The sequence below is a fragment of the Astatotilapia calliptera genome, chromosome 17, assembly GCF_964374335.1.
Source record: "Astatotilapia calliptera chromosome 17, fAstCal68.1, whole genome shotgun sequence".
NCBI classification, from domain to species: domain Eukaryota; kingdom Metazoa; phylum Chordata; class Actinopteri; order Cichliformes; family Cichlidae; genus Astatotilapia; species Astatotilapia calliptera.
The window spans coordinates 35,539,527-35,549,723 of NC_137438.1; positions in this window are offsets into that span (position 1 = coordinate 35,539,527).

The following is a 10,197-nucleotide window of genomic DNA, read 5'->3' on the forward strand; positions in this document are numbered from 1 at the left end:
AAACCTTTGATAGACCTACAGAAAGCCTTGAGAACTATTGCTTAAGATGACGTTAAGAAAATGACAAGAAAGCCTGGCTCTTTGGAAGCAAGATATAAAGAAAATGAGGGTTGGCTCAAGACTTTGACACAGTCCTGCATGATATGGAGAAATTGAGTCTTTTTAATTGACAATACTATTACAAAACAGAGAAATTAGTCAACAAAACCTTTTACTGCTGCAACTTCTGCACAAATTAAATGACTTAATCACTTAATGATACAAATCCCCTTTTAACCTTACTTCACTTCATTTGATGTCTTCACTTAGGATTAGCATACATTTAATTGAAATCAATGAGGAGTATCTGCAGGTCCAGCACAACTAGACTTGAAGCATGGCTCTTATTTTTCACTTATCTGAGAGGTTTCCTCTGCTGACTGTAACACAATCTCAGGCATTTTAACCTCTATGCTCTGCCAAAGCTTTGATGTCACATGAGAGCAACTGAGGTCAGATGGCACTCATGTGAGATTCATCAGAGTGGCAAAATGTCTTTAAGGCCAAACCAACATTTCAAAAGCACAAGCAGGATGCATTTCATTTAGTACCAAAAGACCAAATATGATCCCCATGATCTGCATACAGCTGTAGTAAATTACAGGTTTCATAAAAGAACAACTGTTCAGATTATAGTTTGCATTAGGCTTGAATAACAGCCAGAAACCTTGCATTTCCCTCCAGAGTGAGTTAACAACAAGGTTATTGTCTTACTCTTTATGTAACATATCCCAGGAAAGAGAAGGAAGAGACAGGGAGGGAAAATTCCCCTTCAAACAACCCCTTCCAGTGTTACGCCCTTGACAGCATGGACATTGTTCAACAGGTGCTTGAGTGAAGGTGTGTTACAGTGGAGATGCCAAAAAAGGATAAAGCAGAAATATCATCTAAATTTCGCCTGCACCTCCCAAGATTTATTCTTTGGTTCTCTTTCACATAAATTCAGCTGTATGTCCAGTGGAGGAGGAAGGTGAAACTTGATGTTACCAGGAAAGAAATGTGGGAAGGTTCAGAATTTAAAAAACAAACAAAAATGGAAACAGATGCAGATGATATTGATATAATGCTGTGAGGAAACGTGAGCGAGAGTGAGCAGGATTCAAAGGCCTGAGCATTCTTGTATGTGTGTGTGTGTGTTTGTGTGAGGCTTAAGCTACCTCTGTTCTCAGTCACCCTTTTCCTCAATATCTTAAATTGCACTGTGTGGGACAAGGGCCTTGCTGCTTGGGGTGAGATGTGGCAAGATGCGTCCAATTTGGAGGGAAATCTTGATTTCTAACAACTGCTAGTTATGCAACCAAATCGTAGCTATGGGTGATAGCTCGAAAGTCGTGCAAATGCTTTGCTATTACCAGTTTCTGTTTGTTATGCAGCATCCTTACAACCGTACATATATTATTTGAATGCTAAAAAATAATTATGCAGGGAGTTTTGGGTCAGCAGTGTAGGAAGCATCTTTTTTGATACATGATCTATAAGTGGGTTTATGTATATTTTGGTAGTTGACATCACAGAGACTTATAGCCAAAGAACAAGGGACAAGCTGTATGTGCTGTATGTGTACGTGATGTGATTAAAAAGGTTCTACTAACAGGCCTATAAAAATCCAAAAACATACCTAAATTAAAATTGGTCTTCTTCAACGTCACCATTTTGGTCATGTCCAGATAAGATGTCAAATTCAAACATTAAGTTCTCAGAGAGCTGGGCCCACAGCTATTACCCACTGCCACCTGCAAGTGCCTAATGTGCTGAAAGGCTATGTCAGGGGGCTGGGTTAAATTCCATCCTAGGACTCTAACACTGTATGGGTTTTTTCCCATTTGCTTTCAAAAAAGGCTAAAAGCCCAAAATTAGAAATCCAGGCATGCATATCGTTTCTTATGATGTTTTGCACAGGCATTGTGTACCTGTGTATAACTTTTATTTGGTGAATACTGCAAACTGCAACACTGTTGACTGTGTACTTCTTTGCTACTGCTCCTGGCAGAATGTAGGTAACCCTTTTGGATGCACAAATCACCTTAATTCAATGAAAAGTAGGCCAAACTAGCCAGATAAATTGTTTCCACTCAGTTTGAGAGCCAGACGGATTATCTGTAGTTATACGCCTCTGCCAACCACTCAACTTGCAGGTTTCGCCACTGATTGTCTAGACTCATATAATATCCAGTATGTAGTAGAAGACTTAGAGGGAGTTAGCTGAGATTAATGAAACAAAACAAATATGGTCACAATGTTCCCTTCTGTTCCCGAGTTCAATAACGGCCAGAGAAATGTTTTCGAACATCGAGATGTCACATGGAAATTGACTGCATGGTTACACAACTTCATGATGTTATCTGTTTATTGTTTAGTGTGTTAGTATTTTAATTGGTGAACTTTTGTTTTCTAGTGTATGATTTGGTATGTTACAGCCAAACCCTTGTTTTGTGAGACTGCAAATTTAAATCAATTCATCTTTGTAGCTGGGCAGACCGTGCAAAGGCATTTCCCCTCCAACCATCATCATCATCATCATCATCACCATCATTAAATGCAATTGCATTTTGCCTATTGCATTTCCATATGGACTGTTTACCTCCATCCAATCAAAGTTGGCTAAAAATAAATAAGTCACTACTCCTTGAACTACAAATAGAGTACATTTCTCAGGTGCTCAGTGTCAGCTGTTAATGATAAATGTTTCTTCACGTGGAAGAAAATGTTCTTACTGCTTCTCGCTGTTTAAGTTTAAAGTTTGCCGTTTGAAACAGGCTCATGTTATGTAATCCCTGCTCTGGTAGTAGTCCATCTGGGACTATTGTATTGGCACGTACAAACATGTGCAAGAGTGTGTCAGTGTGTGGGCGACAGCAAGATGGAAAGAGTCAAGTGAGTGAATGTGTGTGTTTTTAGAGTGCTTCTGTGTATGTGTGTGCGCACCAGCTCCCTTCTGCTTTGAGTCCAATCGATTAAATCAAATTCACTTCAGAATCGAATTTAGTTAATTCTAATTTTCCACCTGACGATTTGAATGGCCGAGCATCAGCGTCATCCTTGTTGCCAGCATGCAAATACTCCATCGTGCGCGTGTATGTATTTTTTATGTTTGTGTGTGCGCTTCTGTGTGCGGGGGCAGCAGCAGGCTGGTGAGTGGGCTGTTCACTGCCTTCCATTCTCTTCACAATCACTTCCACTGCGTTTTCTACCAAAGCCATTCACAGCTATCACTAAAGAGCCTCAGAAACAGGATGTAGGCCAAACAGGAGCTGCTATTGGCCGCAGGAGCCAGCCTAGATTCAAGCATTACGTAAACCTGCCAGCTAAAGCTTTGTAGTCACACACCTAATTTAATCGTTTTTTCTTTGTTTATTTTTTTAATCAGTGAATTTCCTTCTAGAAGTACTTCCTCTAGGCAGTACCACACTCCATCTTGGCAATGTATCTGGGCAGGTATTTAGAAGCTCCCATCTAAAATTTTCTAAACTTTAGCTGTCAAAAGTGCACATATAGTATCACCAATCAAACCTAATGAAAAAAAGCTTTATTTTTCCACAAGGTATAATTCAATTGCACATGCTCAGTTCATCTTACAGCTTCATTAACAGCTCAATCCAGTGGTGACAAACTCATCTCACAAGAGACCAGTTGAACGCTCCTTGAAACCACCAGTTGCCAGGAACAAACTGTGTATTCCCTGAAGTGGTTGCTGGCATTCGCTGTGAAATTGACTGTTAAGACCCTAATCGTGTTGGTCTAGAGACCAGTTATTGCCACCAAACACAGGTTGCTAGGGAAAAATGTGTATTCTCCAGCTAAATGGCAAGTGGTTGTCGGAAGTTGCTTGCCCATTGTTGGCTGAAATTGCTTGCAAAGAGGTATACAGTGCAGCTTTGAACCGCTCTGGTGACCATTGCTTTGGTAGCCAGGAGGTTTTTATGGAAGATGCTGACTTCTCTGCAAACATTTGCCAACTCCTTGCTAAGAATCACACAAAAAACAGAAGCAGATATCGTTCCCCTTCAAAGTAAAAGCCACACTTTTTGCAACATGCTGGTAAAGTGGAGCTTTGACTTTGAAAATAAACATTCTCTATTTCCAGTTTCATTATTGATCAGTCGTTATAAGGCAAGTGTTTGCAGAAATGGTTTGCAGCAATCTTCTAGTGACCTTGGAAATCACAAGGAGTGTTTTGATGCAGCACCCACTTTCTGACTGATGTCATCTACCAACAGCCAGCAACCACTAACCAACTGGTTGCAGAATACACATTTTTCCTCTGTTACCAGATAACACTGAAGACCTTTCACCCAAAGCGGCACCTCGTATGCACAGCGTTTTATGCAAGGATCCAGTCATTGCTTCAGTTAGGCCACATCAGACTCCTTACGTGTGCCTCTTTAAACGAGCACAAACTCAAGGCTTATCCAACTCAAGATCATTACCCCAAGGGCATGTTCTAACACAAGAGAACATAACAGGAAGTCATGGTGTTCTTGGTGTCCTTTACCAGCGTGTTGTAAACTAAAAAATTCAGGTCCTCAGGCAAAGAAGCTCGTGCAGGCAGCAACACAGAGCAGTAAAGCTGGATGATTTCTGTCTACAGCTGTGTCCAGCCTTTGAATTGCACGTGTGTCCAGATGTTCCCAGCTATTAACTCTGGGCCACAGTGGGACAGCGGACAGTCTGCGTCTTCCAAAAAGGTTGCCCCCTAGTGGTCAGCTCTACAAAGACAGGGGTATTCGGAAAGCACCCTGAGGAAAATCTGCCATTCTCCATTAAAGCAGCGCTCCCCTGATTTTGCACATAAAATTAATTTCGCTCAGTGTACACTCAAATCATGTGTTTTGTGATTCTGATCTATAAGATCATTACACTTGGAACATTTAAAGCTGCTGTGGCTTAGGTGGAAGAGCAGCTTTCCCAGAAATCATCAGGGGTTTGGTCCAAATGTACAATATCAGCAATCAAGAGATAAAAATGAGGCAGTTAACATACCTACCATGGGAATTGGACACACTTTGTTAGATTTTATAAGTAATTGCATAATTTCAATATTTTTTCTGTAATATTTTTTTAAAAGAAATAACAAAAAAGAAACAAATAATTCATTTAAGTGAAGTAGGTGCTTCAGCTGATTTAAAGTTAAGGTGTCTTATCTTCTTCTCCAGTCAGTACCCAATTAGCATCATTATGTCCAATAAGTAACATTGCCCTCCATAATAAAGAAAAACTGTAGAGATAGCAGAGTTATCATCAGAGCGATGCGGGAAGTAAGAGGCTTTAGCAGAGCAGGCCTAAGTGGGGAATGAGTGGCATGTCGCTGAACCTGCGGCTCTATGTGGCAGATATACGTCTAAAAGTGCTGAGCTGACAGAGAGGTGACAGCCAGCGCTTAGCTGACCCAGCAGTGCTGCCCTGTCTCCGCCTCACTCTGTCTGACTGCAGACTCATCAAGCATAGCCCTCAATACAAAATGCACAAAAGTTAGGTTTCCTGCAAACTGTCTGAGCCACACTTCATAATAAAAAAAAAGACTGAGTGTGATTGGTATTAATAAACCATCAAACCTTCAGCCTAAAGCAGGCACCGTTTCCTTCACAAGAGCTGTAGTCACAAAGCGAGGATTTTTGCTTTTACCCTGAGGTTGTTGACCTGAACGTGAATCACCCATTGCGCTGACCGAAAGTAGCCCTGCCGGTTGCATAACTGCCATCAGTGGGGTGGTCAGCGTGGCTAAGCTGCCTAGCCCTCCTGTGATCGCTGCTCTCTCTTTTCTAGGGTTCCCATCCAGAAAAAACAAAACCATATGAACCGATAACAGCCAGGAAATGAGTTTCATACAGAACGACACAGAAGCCGGGCCTGTTTCATATCCAGGCGATTATAATAAGGGGAAAATGGAATTGATGGCTGTTGCAAAAGACTGCTGCTTGCTTTCATGTGGCCACGTGGCTTTGAAGATTCATAAGAGACTCTTGTCCTCTCTTATTATGTCGCAATGAGACAAATCCACTAAACTGACCAATAAAACATGGATCAACTTGAGTCACGTTTAGGAAGCTGGATGAAGATGTGACAGTGATTTGGGGACCGACCAGAAGCAGAAGGCCATATTTTGACTCTGCAGCTGTCTGGGGAATTGAGTCCATTTCTGACATTTAAAAAAACTCCACTAATTAGACTTATAAGTGAAGTTATATATACATATGGTCATTCAGCAACCTATTCATCAGCCAAAAAGCCTGCCTCCAGATCAACATGCAAGTCCATCACAGTTTGCAACAAGGAGCCAAGGGTGTTTTCTCACCCTTATATGATTTCTTTAAATCAGCAGTCTCCAACCTTTTTTGCGCCACGGACCGGTTTATGCCCGACAATATTTTCACGGACCGGCCTTTAAGGTGTCGCGGATAAATACAACAAAATAAAACTAGTACCGGTACCGAAAAAAAGAAGATTTATTCATAACACACATGAAAAGACCCAAGGAAACTGAGTTAACGATAAAAACGATAACAAAATGATGCTGAAAACCGATAAAAACCCTGAAAACCATACATTTCACACCTCAACTCTCGCGGCCCGGTACCAAACGACTCACGGACCGGTACCGGTCCGAGGCCCGGGGGTTGGGGACCGCTGCTTTAAATGACACAAATGTCAAAGCTGCATGAATCTAAATATTTTTGAGTAAATCGATCAAACAGCTGCATATGCTATGAGAAGGGTTGCTCATTGGTGGAGGTTCTGGGTCAGTCGCACTGGTCCCATCCTCCTTGTTCCCAGCTTCCTGCCAACTGTCTCTTCACTTCCCTTGTTCTTCCTCCTTGAGTCATGCTGGCCTGGCAGTGCGTGCCTAAGGTCCTACTGCCTGGCCCCTGTAGGTTGAGTGTGTCCTTTCTGCTTCATCGGGGGCTGGGTGGATGCCCTGTGGTGCCACCAGGGCTGTGCCAGCTGGTGTCCTTCCTGGGTTCTGGTGCTGTGGGATCTGTTTCCTGGTTGTCTGTGCTGCCAGTATGGGTCCAGGATGAGCTGTCTCGCCTCTGCTAGATCTTGGTAGGTGTGTGTTTGGCTCTTGGGGAGGCTTTTCTGCATGATATCTGGTTCTAGATGATGATCTCCATTGCAACTAGATCTTGATCTTCACTGTACGTTAAAGCTGCTTGGGATCTTTGGGTTCATGTGATGTTTGTTTGTTTTCATTTTTTAGATGTCATTGTGGTATATTTTTCCTTTGTAGATAATAGATGGTTGCAGATGTATTTGGTGATGTTGGGATTGGAATAATGGTGAAGCACACTCTTCCACGTCCAAATGAGACATGTTAATGTCACCTTTTCAGTCACGTGTTTCCAAAACCTCAACAACTATCTCCTTAGTATTGTAGTATAATGGGGCGTGCCCACTGGATTTATGACCTTAGTTATGGTCTCAAACTCATTTAGCAAAACATGATGTTCAAGCAAAAAATAGTTGATAAAGCTGTTAGTTGTTATCATATGTTATCTATAGTCAGACTCACAACTTGATTGTGATACACAGTCAATACACACAAGTGAATGGTTCAAAAAGTAAAGCATTTAGCTTAAAATGCAACATAACTCTCTATGGAAATGGTGGAGATAACAACATGATCAAAAGCACAGTGTATGTTAGTTGTTTTATCGAGCCACGTTTTTACCCAAAAGTACCAAGAAATCTTTGTAAAAGGGACTTTTTGCAAGGATCTAAAAGACCCACGAAACTGTCATCATGCAACTATACAACAGATTGCTCCAGTTTAATAAGTCCACATGGCGGAGATTCAAGCCATGCTGTTGCTGATCCTGATTTAATGATCCACAAATGTGGACATTTAAGTCAATGCTGGAAAAGGAACCAGCAGAAATGGCCCAGTTGAGTAATTTTATGAGCTGAATATTGTGTTTAATGCTTGGTGTACTAAATAAAAGCTGGAACTGGTGACTAAGATGATTCGTCTATAAACTCATCAGCAAAATGTTTACAGAGGTCATAACTCATTTTTGAAACCAGAGGTGTTGCTCTCTGTTGGTCATCAGAAAGAAAATAAGGTATTTCAATGATGGCCATCTTTTGTATACATGCTCACCGATTATCAAAGTACAGAAGTATTCACTGTGCATGCTGTTAGAGTTTAACCATAAATCAGTTACATAAGAAAAAAAATGCTTGAAGCTAAACACAGAATCAAACCTGTGACCTTCCAGCCTCGCCCCTCCACCTTAGCGCCCAGACTGTATCGTCTTTTTGACGCCTCCTTACACACCACCACCTTGTTCCTTCTCCTCCCTGTTTACACCCTCCAGTGTCAACACCGGCTCAGCACCATGGCAACACACACCAGTGTGAGGAGAAAGGAACACCAGCCTCCGCCGGTTAAAAAAAAAAGAAACAACTTTGAAGTCGGGTCCAACAGCAAGAGAGAAAAATGCCTTTGATGTGGCTTGCTAGCTCATGTTTTATGTTACTGCAGGTGTTAAAATGGTTAACAGTGCAAAATTCTGCCTACTCATAGCAAAAAGTTTTACAGCCTCAGTGTGAAGCAGGTCGTGCTATCACAGGTGAGTGACATGCCTATTGTCAGGCTTAGGTTTTACCTTTAAACTGATCATTTTGATCAACTAACGGGGAAAGAGCATTCAAATGGTATGCAGCTCCCAGCAATAAGCACATGCCTCACTGTGGAGTCCTGCGTTTATCTAACCAACCAGGTGCTGAACATCTGCTTGGAACTGTCAGCTGGGTTTACTTATGCGAGCTTCTTGTTAGGCTCTGGAGATATCCAAGCACGAGTCATCTTTTCAGCATCAAAATCTGTTCGATTAGTTATGAAGTGATATGGTGGACTTCAACAGAGGGGCCATATGGCTCAGCAAATGCACGATGTCGTTACATTTTAATTTGCTATATTTGCATGCTATGTATTTCATTTTTAAAATAATAGATCTAAACACAGCATTATAACATTAGATTCTTCACCGCGGTCTCCTGGATGATAAACTACAATCCTGATAGGAAATCTAAAATGGATGCAGCGAGACCCGTGGTTATCACTGTGATAACCAATGAATGCTTCAAACAGGACATGTTTATCTTTTAGCCATTCGTCTTTAATGAAGTGAAAGTACATATTTGAACCAAAACTGTGAGTTCCCTCTTAAACCTAGCCATCACATAACCTAATCCCATGCACATCTTTGAAGTGTGGAAGACAACAATGGTCACACCTGGATTTGAACCCAGACTATTCTGGGCATGAGGTTATCGTGCTAACTACTGCACCACTGTGTTTCTATTGTTATAGCCTACATGTATAGTTGAATGTCCCTAGTGCCCATACCTAACCAAACGGGGGGTGGGGGGGGGGGGGAGAGAATGAGTGACAAGTGGAAGTGCAAAGAAAACATTGGTACATGATAGGAATTGAGTGTTTTAAGGCTAATATTAAGTGACACTTTAGAATGAAACAAAGCAGCCGTTTCAGACCAAGCATCAGAATGTGGCAAGGTGGGAGCGAGAATGTGTCGCACGTGCACATCTGGCCAGCCACTAATCTGAATGTTTGATTTGAGTCAGTGTGAAAAACGAGACAACACACTGCAGGGAGGAGATTCATTCAAGTGCTCGTTCTCTCTTGACTTCTCCGTCTCAGCGATCTCTTTAAAACGAGATCAAAGTCGCCCTTCTGTCTCCTCTCATTCCTGACGGGCGCGAGAGATCAGAGGCCAGACGACCGAGTCGCACGGTGGTGCTGCGCACATACGCACGCAAGCCAAATCTCATCATACTGCTATATGCAGGCGCAGAATACACACAGATACCTGCATGCGCACAAAGACACAAACAGACATGGGCGCTGGCTTCAAGATCAAACAAAGGTGGGTAGTGTCAGTCTGTTCAACCTGTCTGTGAAATCTCTGCACGGCACAGAGTGTTCCTGCTACTGCAGCTCCACTCCCTGTCTTCTCCCACCCTCCCCTCCTCCTCATCCTCCTTCTGCTCGGCTGATAAACGCAGCTCTGAGATGTAGTGAGAAAATGATGAGTCCTAAACTCGTGCTATCATTGTGCTTTTAATAAAAGAAAACAGCAAAACACCTAGTGTCACTTTTACTACTCATACTCTATATCAGCAGGTAAAAAAGAAGCTGGG